This window comes from Otolemur garnettii, unplaced genomic scaffold (genome assembly GCF_000181295.1).
Source record: "Otolemur garnettii isolate 467f Iridium unplaced genomic scaffold, OtoGar3 scaffold00229, whole genome shotgun sequence".
Classification (NCBI taxonomy): domain Eukaryota; kingdom Metazoa; phylum Chordata; class Mammalia; order Primates; family Galagidae; genus Otolemur; species Otolemur garnettii.
The window spans coordinates 834,239-849,280 of NW_003852624.1; the positions used below are offsets into that span (position 1 = coordinate 834,239).

General features: G+C 42.9%; 1 long non-coding RNA gene across 2 annotated transcripts in view; it reads right to left on the reverse strand.

Annotated features, from left to right (window-relative positions):
• Positions 1 to 561: 561 nt before the first annotated feature.
• LOC111722279 overlaps positions 562 to 15,042 on the reverse strand; it is a 36,901-nt gene continuing 22,420 nt past the window's right edge. For both annotated transcript variants that reach the window (XR_002771123.1, XR_002771122.1), the window contains 3 exons: positions 14,342 to 14,551; positions 862 to 4,115; positions 562 to 677 (listed from right to left, as the gene is read on the reverse strand). This is a non-coding gene — a long non-coding RNA (uncharacterized LOC111722279). The remainder of the gene's footprint in view (positions 678 to 861; positions 4,116 to 14,341; positions 14,552 to 15,042) is intronic.

Genomic DNA, 15,042 nt, shown 5'->3' on the forward strand with positions numbered 1-15,042 from the left:
AAGTGTCAGGTCCAACGGGTACAATTCTAATACGTTTTGTTTTTAAGCTAAAATTGTTGGTTTATAAATTATCAACATAGTGATCATTTAAACTTATTTTAATTTATCACTACGTTAATTCACAATGGTACACATTCATAGTAGAATGAAGTATCTGACTCACATTGATTTTGCTTTATTTCTATAATTATATTCAAGATAACACAATCATTCAATGCTTTCCTTCGCAACTTTATATGCCATGTAAAAAATACTGGCAGTTAGTAAATTTTCACAAAAGATACTCACTAAACATGCCTTCCAAAGGCTCTAACTGTTGGCATCTGCAGCTAAATTTAATCTCCTTTATGCCCCATTGCCTCTTGAAATCGGGAGGGTTTTTTTTTTCTTCTTTTTTGTTTTGTTTTGTTTTTTGGTTCTTGTTTGGGTGAGTGTTTTCCCCAGAAATATCAACTGCTGCTGTCACTCTTACCAAAGTAGGTTGTCTCATTGTTAGTTACATGAGCCAAGTTTATTTCCTTGCAAAATATTTTTTAATAATCCAGAGTCCAACCACTATGCCAGTTGTCTTCAGTTTGGCCTTTAATATGGGAATTAAAAGGATAGAAAATGAAGACATTAATGTTATTTTCTGTATTTTCTTTACTTGTTCTACTCTTTGATTTCCAAAGCATGGACTGTAAAAAAAAAAAAAACTAGTGAGGATATTTTTTAAAATTCTCTTTTGCCTTTTTAGGGTTAACATTTATCTTTTAAAGAAGAAATTAAACATGTAGTTCTTATTTTCATTCACATTAGCTCAAACACTTGATGTTCATTAATTCATTTATTCATTCATTCATTCATTCAACAAATATTTACCTGCTCTGCACCAAGTATTATCCTCTGAGAAATCAGTGGGGAGGATCAGAGCTGTACTGTGGAGAAGCCAGGGGAAAGAGAAGACAAAAGTCCTTGAGGTGCCAATGGGCTGTTTTAGGAAACACAGCAGCACACCAGGGCCCAGCATATAACAGGTGTCACATAGATGTAGGTTGTATTGAACTATACCTACCAAAACAATTTCAGGTCTCTAATTCGACAACGTATCAACATGCCTACATGATTACAGACAACCCAACAGCTGTGTGTGCTTCTTAGAAAACAAGCCACAAGACCCTCCTAATGTAAACACATCCATTTTATTTTGATAAATGTTTACCATATAGTCATCTTCTGGTTTTTTTCCTTAAAACTGGGAAGTAATCTAACTATGTTGGCTCTGGAGATGGAGTATTCAGGTTTTTGTTTTTGTCTAATTAAGATATAACTTACGTACAATAAAATACATCAACCTTAAGACCTTGAATGTTCACATCAATGAGTTTTTGCAATTGTATACACCAATGTAACCACCACTTACACAAGATATAGGCCATTTCCTTCACCCTAGAAAATGTCCTTGTGTCCCTGCCCAGCAATTGCTCTCTCATTTCTGTTATTGTAGATTACTTTTTCCTGGTCTAGACACTCAGGTAAGTGGAATTATGCAGCACCCCTAGTAAAGGTGACTTTATCAGTGGTTTGTTCCTTTGTATTCCTGAATAGTGCTGCATTATAAGGATAGATCATTGTTTTATTTAGTCCTTGTCTTGTCAGTGGAAATCTGGGTTGTTTTCACTTTGGGACTACTCTGACTAAGCCCATTTTTGTACAAGCCATACTATGTATATATGTTTACATTTGGGGGTGAATACCTAGAATTTGCTTGCTGTTGCTAGGTCAAGCAATAGACGCATGTTCGACTTTTTAAGAAACTACCAAATAGTTCTCCAAAGTGGTTAGTTCCATTTCACACCACTACCAATAATACAGTGAAGTTTTGGTTGCTCCATGTGCTCCAATTTGCTATCGACAGTCTTATTTTCTAAGCCATTTTTACGCATGTAGAATGGTAGCTCACTGCAGTTTTAATTTGCATTTCCCTGCTGACTAACAACTTTCCATCTGCTTCTTGCTATCAGTAAATGTTCTTTTGTGAGGCATCTTTTCAAGATTTTTACCCACTTTTGTGTGTCTTTTTATTGTTCATTTGTAGGAGTTCTTTACATATGATGCTAGGAGTCCATTGCCACATATATGTATTGCAAATACTTTTTCTCAGTGTGTGGCTTGACCATCATTTTCTCCCAGATAACTCTCTCTGAGGAAGGATTTAGAAGTACAGTACTTTTGATATCACTAATCATCAGCCTTCAGTTTTCATCTTACAAAGGCATTTCTCTACTTCGTCCTCTATCTACTCTCTGCTTCTTCGCTTATAGACTTTCCTGAACTTGGAATGCTTTTAAAGTCGTCTATACTCCCTAGTCTGAATTAATTGATTCATTCTCTGAACACACGTAACACTTTTACTGTATATTTGTTATTTCTTTCTGTATCAATAGTTTACATGTCTTTAACCTAGACTTCGTAAGCTTGAGAAGAACAACCACGTATAACCATACATAGTTACCATGTCTAATTGGATATCCCTGTCAATCTATACATCCTCCTAGTAGAATTCTTTATTTTATGCTTTGTAAGGATGTTCCCTCCTTGAGCTTCCCGTCATGGTAAGTGGTACCACCATAGACCAGAAGCAAGTATCACAAAGATTCCGGAGGGCTGTTACTTGACTTTTACGTCCAATCCCTCAGCCAGGACCATTGATCTTGCCACCTTCCTGCCCCCGCAACCAAGGAGGATCTTGAATGCATCCATTCGTCTCCATCCGACTGCTACTCCTTAGTCCAATTTCTGTCATTTCTCACCTAGAGTCCCTCCTGTTTTGGCTTTGTCTACTTTTTCCCCACTACACTCCAATTGTGTAGTCTTTACAATAGTTCCTACAATGTGCCGAGACTTCTCTTCTCAGACCTCTGCCGAAATTCCCATTGCCTATAAAGCTCTTCCCTAGATCTTCGTATGTCTGGTTTAAAGGCACCTCTCAAGAGAGGACTCTCCTAATCTGAAATAGCACCAGCCCACCCCACCCCCTATCCTGATGCTCCATACCACAATGACTTCTTTATTCCCCCGCTGGGATTTTTCCCAAGCTGGGGGTGCATTTTCCTTTTGCTCTCTCCCAGGGCAGTGTTAGTTCGGAGACGGTAGGCTCCCTGTCCTTTTTTGCTCACAGTATATCTCCAGGACCCAGAAAAATGCCTGCAACACAGTAGGCACATACTGAGCATTTGTTGAAGGAAGGAATTCTTCCCTGGCCAATTCAAGACGAATGTTATTTCTTTTTTATTTTCTATTCATCCCAACACATTTCTTTGCTAACAGTCTATTTTATAAATACCTTCTTAAGTGAACTGCACTGACTTCCATCGACGTCTCTTGCCAGCCACCCTGACTTTCTCAGATCAGCTTTTCTGTCCTCGCTGCTTGTCTTCTCCTGTCTTCTTCCCCCATAGCCCACCTGCCCACCCCCAAACGCATTGTTTCTCTTACAGATTTACACGCTGCATGGACAGAGCTGCATCTGCAAGAGACTAAATAACGGGCAAAAGAATCTTAGGTGCACTCAGTCATTTGGGGAAAGAAAATACAGCTGCCTAACAGAGCTGACTAATCAGCTCCATCAGACAATAGATCAGGTAGACATTGTGTCCGGACACAAAAGCTTGCTGTTTCCTGTACCTTCCTCTGCCTGGTATCACTCTCCCCTCTCGTGAGGGTGTTTGAGTTTGATCCTCCCAGCCAAGCAGCAGATGGAGAAATTGTTTGCAATAGAGATGAGAATATTTTATCAGACTTCCTACAAACGGGGTCCACCGAATTTTAATCTGCCAGCAGAGCACTGACAAAAAAAGGAGGAAAAGTCTCAACAGGACATCCTGCAAGGCCTCCTCAGGAATTAGTGTGTTTTTGGTCAACATTCGGTCAATAGATGATAAACCTCCCAGGGCAAGGGAGAGAGTGCTGCAAGCATACTTCCCTGGTCCTTCCAGCTTCCCTGCGAAGGCCGCGTGGCAGAAGGGAGCCTGGGTCAGCGCCAGGAAGTCTGCATCCCAGACCTGCTTCTGGCCCTGACTCCTTAGGTCACCGCCTGTCGGTGATGTCACATTGTAGTCTCTCGGTCACTCCATCTGTACAATGGAAAGAATACATCCTATTCCCACCAACTGGGTTGTGAAGATGCTTGGGAAATGAATATGTCAACCAGATAGATGAACCAAAAGTCTTCTGTAAAATGGATTCTCTTTTGTTCTTTCCTCACGACTCACAACTGCACAACAGACTCCATATTAGAATCCTAGTCACTGATGTTTGCTGAGCAGTTACTATGGACCGGATAGGAGCAAAGCAAATATAAGGGCACAGAGGGCATTTTGCCCACATTGCATGAATTATATCTTTCAATTCTTATTAAATACCAGGCTGGGAGATGCTAAAAAGGACACCAAGATATATGTAAAACAGTATAAACAAAAATTTAAGTATTGCCTAGGACCTGATTGGCAGGTGCCTCCGGGAGCCCGGGGTCCTGGCAGCATGCTGTGCCCCAGGCAAGGTCTTCACAGGTAGATCAAAATAGAGAATCCAGCAGCCATCCCAGGAAGGCATTGCCACAATTTCCGAGGTATTCTTGTCTCACCTCTGTCACACAAGTACAATATATGTACAATTAACAGAAAGTCCAAGTTTACTGAGGGCTGACCATGTGCCAGTGACTATGCCAAGTGCATCACACACGTTAGCTCAGTAACTAATCACATCAACCCTTGGGATAGCTACTACATTTAACCCCAAGGTGATAAGTCTGACACCCAGAGAGGAACTTGTCCAAGATCCGAGGTTAAGTGGTAAAACCGGACACCCAATTTTTCTGAAATGCAGAGCCTACTTTTCTAGTCTCGTCTCTACGCAGCTTCTTGATGCATTTTCCCCATCTTAATATTTCTAAATTGAGTTGCATGACTGGTGTGTACATTTAATAGAAAAGCCAAGTGTCTTTTAATACTCAAAACCCAGACAGGTGCTAGTGAAACCCTGAATCCTAAGAACAGAGGAGACAGGCGTGGGAGTGGGTGCCCAGCAAAGTGCAAGGGGCACGGGACTGGGAGGCAGGAAATCTGGTGCTCATCGTGGCCTCGGCAGTGCTGGCCACACCACCTGAGACAAGCCACTTGCCCTTTCTGACCCTCTGTCTCCTGACTTAGAAAAACGATGAGGAAATTGAGCTACATGACCCTGAAATCTCATGTCCCTCTAAATCCCTATATGGAACTAATACAAGTGGGGTGGCAGAGAGTTATTCTCCGGCCAGTATTTTGTGCCTCAGAAATCCAGGTGTTTACCCCCAGTCACTGCAGGAGAGGCTAAAGGAGACGTATGTGACAGCTCTGCTTCCACTGGGCTGCTCATCCCTCTTAATCCCAGGCCCTGACTAAAGCTCTCGGAAAACACAGGCGGGATCCAAGGCGCCTGTTCCAGCATCACTTCTGTTTACCCCCACCATCAGGATGGTGTCATTTAACCGGAGCCATCATTCATAGTCACACCAAATGGCTCATGGAAGAAAAGTTGGTTATGTTCAAAGAACAGATGACAAGTGACAGGCTCCGTTCCTGATTTTCCACAATAACAGAAGACACCAGCGACTGCTGTGGTGGTCCCACACCCGAGCACAGTGCTCCCTTCCAAAAGCAGGCGAGGTCTGCTGAGTCTGTTCCTCCATGGGGGGGGGGGGTGAACGTGCAGACCTGTGGGCCTGGAACACTGGGCAGCCCAGGCTCTCCACGTGTATCACCCGGAGAGCCACAGCCGGCAGCCCCGCCCATATCACTTCAGCTGCCACAGAATTTTTATTATTTTGCAAATAAAAAGACAATTCCCTTCTATTGTTAAGAGAGGAGCTTTTAACTCATTCTCATTCTCCAAAAATGGTAAGTATGTGAGGTAATGCATGTAATAATTGGCTTGACTTAGCCACACCTCAATGTATGCACATATGGAAACATCCTGTTGTATACCATAAATGCAATTTTTGTTTGTCAATTAAAAATCTCAAATACTTAAAAAAAATTAAACAAATCACTTACCTTTGCTCTGTACCTAGAGCTGCCAAGGTAAACAGACTCAACATGGAATGGGGATAAGAAAGAGCAGACAACCAAGAATGTGATGGGGAAAGGACCACAGCACTTTCCAGCCCAAGGAAGCACTGGGGACAGAGGAGCCTACCTTGCCAATCCCCAGGCAGGTCCATTTCTATGCCCCTTTATTTTGCCTAAGGAAAGCCAAATGAGACAGCCCTAGAAGACAGCTGGACATCTGCTTGCTGCTGTGGGATCAGCAGAAGCTCCAGTGATTGAAACTGGGAATAATGGGAATTCTCCCAGCCTGCTCTGGGGCGGCCATTCACCTCTAACTTAAAAGGCCTTAGGTAAAGTCTAGTACATACTCACGTATTAATAATAATCTTTTATTTGGCATTTATTAGGTTGAGCCCTGTAAAATGGCAGATATCAGCACAGCTTTTGACCTACAGACATGGAAATAGCAAATGGCTCAACGGAACACTGAGTGCGAGCCACTGTCCTGGGTACTGAAGATATAGAGAGAGATAAGACAGCCTGTCCTCAAGGGAGCGCCAGGAGAGAATCCCACAGAGTACTATGAGAAGCTGGGGCTGTATTGGGAGCTGTGATGGAAAAAGAAAGGAAAGAGGTGGGTAGAGAAGCAGTGTCTTGGAGTGAGAGTCTGCTTCTTTCCTTAATAGGAGTCTAGATCCAACGGGAAAAAGCACGAAGCCCCTCTCCCTGCCATCTCCGCATCTGCAGAATGACCAGCAAACCCAGACTCTCAAAGCAAGTGTAAGAGCGGGGTGAGTTCTGAGCCTGCCAACCTTGACTGAGTCTCTTTAACATTTGTTAGTTTTATGGGTCCCAGGATGCTTCCCTTGAATATTAATTTTCTTCAATTCTTTAAGTATATATTAGTTATTACATATTTTTGATTAATATTTGATGGCCGCTTAGGCTGCCAAGAGTGCCCATAAATTTCCCAAGTGGATATCTGGCACTAGGTACGTGTGGGAGACCCCTTGTGCGGAGCAAAGACATCAATCATTTTAAGCCTCTGACTCCACACCTTAATACCCAAAGATATATTGCTAAGAAGCCCATAACAAGTCATTAAAAATGAATATCTTGTGGCAGTTTTCATGCCTGCAGAATTCAGGGGGGGAGGGAAGGGAACCGAAACGTCGCAGAGCCCAGAAAGCTCGCTAACACCTGTTTGGACATTTTTAAAAAGATTCCTTACTCCTCACTCCAGAACTCAGCTACACAATTTGTGGGGTCCAGTGTCAAATGAAAATCAAGGCGTCTTTTTCAAAAATGATGAAGTATTTGGAGGCAGCAGCAGCAGCAGAGCATGAAACCAAGCTTGGGGCCATCCTAAGCGTGTGGCCCTGAGTGACGTCGTGGATTGCACACCCTCAGAAGCTGGTCCTGCCTCTCTGACACCCTCGTCTCCCTCTGCCTGGAACTGGGTCTCTATGTGTAAGCGCTTTCAATAGAAACACCAGCAACAATAATAATAGCATTTCGTGAGATACTAAGAAAGGAACACTCTATTTTCTGTAACTTATAAGAGCAAGAAAGGGTTCTTCTCATTAACCCTATAAGTACTATTGTTACCTTCATCCTATAGAGGAGGACACTGAAGCATGTGAGAGTTTATTTTACATGGCAACTTGACTTGGCCACAGGGAGCCCAGACATTTCGTCCAGTGTTCTGGAGTGAGGGTGTTTCTGAATGATATTAACATTCCATTGATAGAGTAAAGCTGATTGCCTTCTCTGACACAGGTGGGCCTCATCCAATCAGTTAAAGTCTGAAGATAACAAATAAGGCTGCCCCTTCTTTGACTGCCTTTGAGCTGGGAGGTTGGCTTTTTCCTGCCTTCAGCCTTGAACAAAAACATCAGCTCTACCTGTGTCTCCAGCCTGCTACCGTGTTTCCCCACAAATAAAACCTACCCAAAAAATAAGCCCTAGCAGGATTTCTATGCATTTGTTAAATATAAGCCCTACCCCAATAATAAGACCTAGTGATGGGCATGGCTATGCAGCGTATCTACATAGCCACGCTATGCATTTCGGCACAGAGGGGAAGACATCCCCTGAAAATAACCCCTAGTGTGCCTTCTTGAGAATAAATAAATATAAGACAGTGTCTTATTTTCGGGGAAACACAGTAGCTTTTGGACTTGACTTTAACAACACTGGCTCTTGCCAGCTTGCCAACTACAGATCTTAGAGATTATCAGTCTCTGTAATCATATAAGCCAGTTCCCTATAATAATACTCTTTCTGTATATACAAATGTCTATACCCCCCCCCCAACACATACACTGTTGGTTCTGTTTCTCTGGGGAACTCTGACTAGTACAAAGCCCATGTAAGTTAAGTAACTTGCCTAGTGCCTCAGAGGTGATAAGTGACAGAACGGTGATGTGAATATCACAATAGACGTATATCTGGAAATAACTGAGGTGGCATTGAATAAACGTGTGAACCAGGCCTAGTTAGGAAGAACTAAATCGAAAAGTCTGGGCAGAAGCCCATAAACCTCCCCCCCACTACCACCATAGTCAAAGCAGAACAACCAGAGCAGGTGAATGCAGAGAGGACAGTGCTGTGAGCTCCAGCTGAACACTCAGAGTGAAAAGGGCAGGAGGCCTCAAGTCTGGCCCAGGACCACTTCTAACACGGTGCTTTTCAACTATTTTTATCTCATGGCACACTTGAACCTATAGTTAAACTTCCACAACACACTTGATCCAAGAAAAGAGTAAAAAAAAAAAAAAAGCACATATTTACAGTGCTTTGAACTTCAGTTTACAATTTACTTAATGACCTTTAAAAACTTTTGCAGCACACCTAAGATTCTCTCACAGCACTTGGGTTGAAAATCACTGTTCCAACAGAACAGCCATCCTAGGTGGGAGAGTCCCTGCTGGGCCCCTGAGAAGCCACTCCTCAGAGAAGTCCCTTTCTGTCTAAATCTTGAGGCTTTCAGGGTTTAATCCTCTGACCCTCTGGTAGAAAATCATCTGAGATGATACATACACCCTCTCTTTTAGTTCCTTGAGATGACTTTTGTTGTTTATTCACTGTAAGAATTGTGCTGGAGAGATCATTGCAGATCATACCCCTGAAGCGTACAGAGACATAAACAACAGGGTGAAAAAGATTTTTTTTTTTTGGTCTCCAAACACCAGCAATGCCCAGAGGACCTACCACCTCAAAATAAGCTTATACACACTCAAACCTTCATTCTGATCTGAGGCTTAGATATATTTATAGCCATAAGTGTTCTGAAAGTAAGTAAAACGTGGCCAAAGGCAGCCTCAAAGAAACCTCAGCTAGAATCCAGAATCACTGTCTTATTAACCGATTGGAGAAGAATGTTGCGAGACTCAGAGTGAAAAGGGCAAGGAAGGAGGAATTAATACTTTTGGAGCCTTTATTTTGTGCCAACCCCTGTAGATGCCATTTTATTTATATAATCTCATTTCATCCTCACGGCAGCCTTGTTAGGTGGGAAATAGAGGTTGTCCCAAAGGTTGCCCACATAGGGAAAATGGGAAATTGTAGCTAAATGTACTTTATTTATGAGTATTTATTATAAAATTTTACAAAGAGGTGGCCAACATGTACCCAGTATTTTGTAAATATGTTGTAAAATTTTCTAATGAGTATGTCCTGTCCCATTTTACAGATTTCAGTCTGACTTCCGAGAGATGAGATGACTTGCTCATTGCCTCACAGTGTCTGAGAAGGAAGCAGAGCTCAAAGGCGAGCCCAGAACTTTTGAGCGCATCCACATCCCATGAAATGATCTGTGTGAAAATCCCAGTGCCGTAAATGGAAAGAAAGCCTGGCACGGATTTGCACTCTCTGAATGTGTCCTGAAGCCACTGGTTTATTTTGTCAAATATGTTAGTATTTGTTTCTTTGGTTACAAGTACTCTGATCAAGTCAAGACATTTAAAGTCAATAAGGCTACCTCCATAAAGGGAATTTATAATGGGTATGATTCCTGCTTCCCTCCTCTCCTACAGTCCCAGGCCCTGTTAAGATTCCCAGGGCTGCACAGGGAACTTCCCATGCCACTTCCCGGCCTCTGTCACACTCCACCTTCTAATCAGCCCTAACAAGCATCATCATTCTTATTTATTGAAATCTCTAGCACAGAAAACTTCACCTGCATTGGTAATGTGACCTGGGTTCCACCAATCTTACAGTCAATAGTCTGGAATATAACTTTAATCCTTCCTGCTGTGATCTGAGGCTCTGTCCTCCAGGGCGTGGTCTAGTCACAGAGAAGACCCTCGATCCTTGGAGATGTAGCCCAACGTACAGCCTATGGGTAACAGCAGCGGCTGAGAATTTCCTCTCTGCCATAACAAGTCCTACACAGCTTCACTCTCCCAGAATTCTGCATCCTCCCACCCGCTCTGACTTTCTCATTTACTCCCCTATATTTAGCACCGTGGTAATTATTTAGACCATTGGTTTTAAAACAGGGGCAATTTTACCTCCCCCCGGGGGACATTAGGGAGTGGGTAATATTGTCTAGAGACAGTTTGGGTTGTCACAGCTGCAGGGGTGCTGCTGGCCTCTGGTGGATAGAGGTCAGGGGACCGTGAACATCTATGAAGCACAGGACAGCCCCCCCAGCCCATGACAAGCACAAGCCAGTGTAAATGCCACATGTCAGTCACACCACAACTGAGAAACCCAGATTTAGACCCAGGAGGGTAGGTCCCTGCCATGGTGCTGCTCCTCCCCATTCTCCAAGTGTCCTTCGCTGTCACATCTAGTTGATCAGGGCATTCATCCCTCTGAGTCCGGTTCTGAACTCAGAATCCTCTTCACACAGAGCTCCAGGCAGCCTCTAATGAGTGATGGGAGCTAAAATGCAAAATGAACTCAACTGTCCATCCTTACAGCAGACACTTTTGTGTTAGCTGCTTTTACCTATTTACACTGTAAATCTTTTGAAGCAAGGATCACGTCCGCTATACATAGCCTTTCTCATCTCCAGTGTTTCTAGGATAAAGAAAGAAAATGATGGAGTGATAGAGGGAGCAAAAGAGAGGAAGAGAAGGGGAACCACAGAGTGAAGGAGGGAAGCAAAAAAAAAAAAAAACAATTAAAGGGAAAAGAAAGAAAAAAAAGGAAGGAAAGTGTAGAAGAAAAAAGAATGGAAAATAAAAGAAATAGAGTTGGAAACATGGCACCACTGAGACTGACACCTGCAATATCCCTGCAGCACCCCTCTCTGGGAGGAGCTGCTGTTATATCTTTAGGAGGCTTTTCAAAGGAGAAGCCAATTGCAGGAATTTCCCTATGGTCAAGAGGTTGATGCCCTATTAGGGAAACCTAGTTATTAATACTTTGTTCTTTTAGACATTGCAACTGATCCAGGCTCATTTTAAGAATTCCCTGGGTTCTCTCAGTCCCTCTGTTGCCCCCAAGCACCAAGCTTTCCTGCCAAGGGACAGGATGAACTGTCACTTACTTGTCTTCCTTCCCCCAAGCACACAGAGCACCCCAGAGAAGCTGGGTTCAAGTTGTTCTCAAACATTTGTCAGCTCTCATCTTGGTGGATGATGTAGATCAAGGCAAGAGCATCCACCCTAGTTAACAGTGTAATAAATGAACAGCAAGGGCAGCAGGTAGCTATGACAAAATCCTAAATAATGCTTCTTGTTGATAGAGTGTCCATGGATAAATTCTGAGTGTTTTTATAGCTTAGCTCCTCAGAAGAGATTTGTCAGGCCCTTAGTAGGTAAGAGTCTATGGCATTAAAATGACACCACCACATGTCTGTTTTGAACTTTTCTCTAATGAATATGAAAATGTAAGCAAAATTTCTCATAGAAATTTGAAAGGGCATGCCTCAGAAAATCACCAGCTTTGTTACCGTGTAATCAAAGTGATCAATTTGTTGGGGAAAAATTCTCTGAAGGCACGTATAATGTTTGGCACTGTGCATCTTGGGTTTATTTTTATTTATTTATTTTCAGCCCCCAGCCCTGCCAACTAAAAACCCAAGCACAGTTAGCATGTCAGACGCTTCTGTGCGTCCCTGACCGTGCAACTCACCCTGTCTGAGGTACAAAGCATTTGCTCACTGCAGTTTCCCGTGTTCAGCTCCCACCATGGCCAGATGTGCAATCCCCTTCTGCTGATGTTTTTTTTAAAGACTTTTTTCTTGAACATATTCCCATTCTCAGAGTCCATCTGTTAAGGCTTCTTGTCAGTGGCATATCGGGGACCTTCCTTCCTTGTCCACTGAGAAATGCAGTGATCTCTCCCTCCTCTTAGCAAAAGAGAGCTATTTGAGTGAGATTGAGATCCCTGGAGAGGGACAATGGAAGAGGCAGGAAGGGACCACCCTCCTTCTTTGGAACCTTTCTTGGCTCCTAGAGTAACTGCCTTTTTCTCCAGGGTAAAACAGAATGATGCAAGAAATTGAACTTCAATGAACAACAGCAAGAGCAGGCAGATACTTTATGAAACAGGTTTAGCTAAAATGAGAGCTACAGACATTTGAGAAGTCATGACATTTTCTGAGAAAATTCTAGGAAAGAATTTTCATCAGACCAACACACTCTTCATTCCCTTTTCAGCAACTTTTACGCTGCTTGCTTCGTGGACTTGGATTTCCAGGCAACTGGACCTATCAGGGCCTGGATGGGCAATGGCTCTGCTTTTGCTAGTACTACCAAAGCAAAGGCATCTTCTGTCACCTTTGCCTCCTGTGGAGAAGAGACCGGCTCTCATGTTTTCCCTCAGCTCAATAGCTCGGGGCTTTGCTAATCTTGCTGAACACTTCAGTTTTTAGATGGTATATCAATGAGGCATTCAAACAGAGCAGTTTATACACAAAAATTCTGTCTGCTTTGTAAAAGATTATCCTTTTATAAACACTCTGCAGAAAACATAAAAGCAAATAGGGGACAGCACATAGAACAGGAAAGATGTTAGCAGGGAGATTAATACTGAATGGGCCGAAATGAATGGCGCTTACTAAAACGAGGTCCAGATACTTTGGCTGCAGTGAAACATAAATAATGGGAATGACACATCGTTTATTCGGGATAATGAGTTGATCCAAAGTAGAGGCCTAGGACAAGAGATTAAAGATTAAATATCCATCTCCTGATGAATATCAGTAGCCAACTTTAACCTTTTCCTTCCAAAAGTACAATTTTACTTGAACAATTATATGTGCTTATGCTAAAGTCCAGGAACAGGGTCCTTAAAAAACAACAAATACCACTTAAACTACTTTCTTATTCTTACGGAAAACATTGCTTCCCATTTTAAGATAGGGTGTGGAATTGTATTTCTGGGCTATAAATCTTCTGGAGACTGATTTTAGAAAACAGATTCCTCCTCCACCCCCAGTAATAGATTCTGTATTTGAGACATTGAGAAATTTTAAGGACTCTTTTCATATCTCCTCCTTCATTCATTTAACATTAAAGTTTTTCAAAAGAGAAAAAAAAGTGAGGTGGCACAACCCAGTACAGATTTTTACATAATTAGTGAGCTCTGCAGAATGATAAAATGAGACGAGTATCAGAAATCTTCTTATCCAAACTCCTCATCCCATCACTGAGGAAACTGAGGCCATGGCCAGGATGTATCCCAGCCAGAGTCCCATAGCTAGTTAGAAATAGCACTGGGACTAGTACCCAAGGCCTCTGGCTTCAGGCCCCAGCTCTTTCTACTACACCTTCCTGCCTCTTTATTACCCCAAGTTGGAAATAATGATCAAAGCAGCTTGCTGAAAAAGCCAGCACCCCACATGCTAAACTAAAGCCCTGAATACATGAAAAACTTAGACTACTGGATGCTCTGAATAAATAAGAGTTGGAAACAGAAAGGGAGGGGAGATGAGAGGCATTGGAGCAGCAGGAAAAAATGTAGATGAGAAGGATAGAAAAGGAACAGACAGCCATCACAGATGCCCGCAATGCTAGACCACAGGCCCTGCCACTTAGGCACGACCTTGAAGCCGTCTTTAATGGCCCTTCCTTCTCAAGGACCACGAAGACTCAGGGCAAGACAGAACTGTGTGGTTTTGCCATTCTTGAAACTACTTCTAGCTGCCTACTGTTCACGATCGAAGACCAGGAGAGTGGTTTTGTGGCAAGTAGATATCGGCAGGAGTGAGAGAACGAGATTCAAATGTGGCATTTAATAAAAAGAAAAATAAACAAAAACCAGAGCACCACCCAGGCAGAAGCAGGAGACCATCACAGGTTAATTCCAAAGCCGCTCACCTGCAGACAGCAAGGTCAAGGTTTGACTGACGTCCCATGTGATGTCGGTTTGGTGGTTTCAGTCTATGCTCCAGGGAATGCTTGTCTTGGTGCCAAACCAACATGCGTGCACAGTTGGCAGGCTGTCCGCTGGAGGCCAGCGATGAGGAGCTGTGGAAGTGTATCCATTTTCACTTTGCAAGCATTTGCATGCCAACACCTCGGCCACTGCTGCTCTTTGGAGAAAGAGAAGAATTTACGCTTGAGAACAAGGCTGTGTTCAGACATCTACCCCCACTGGGGTGGTATAGCTAGCAGTTCCATTCCCTCCATCCTCTGCCTTGGATGAATTGGCTGAAGTTTATCATTTTATCAGAGGTGAAAATAATTGAACCACTTCTTAGATAGAAAGGTGTTGCTGGGACCGCCCTCTAGGCCTTCTTATCAAGAAAGAATTTTTTGTGTGATTACCAGGAGGTTTCCACTTAGGTGGGATAATTAGGAGAAAAGCCAAGATGCTCAAAAAACATGCAACTGCCACTTTGGAAATGGAGGGGTGTGTCCAATAGAAAGCCCTAAAGAGGGCTTGGAATGGGAGGCCAACATTTATTCATATCTTTTTTTGAGTGCCGAGCATGCTCAGTACTAACAACCCAGAAAGGATCGTCACTGTCCACCTTCCCTTAATTAAAAGAGTACCCAAAGGGAGAGCTGGTAGTAAT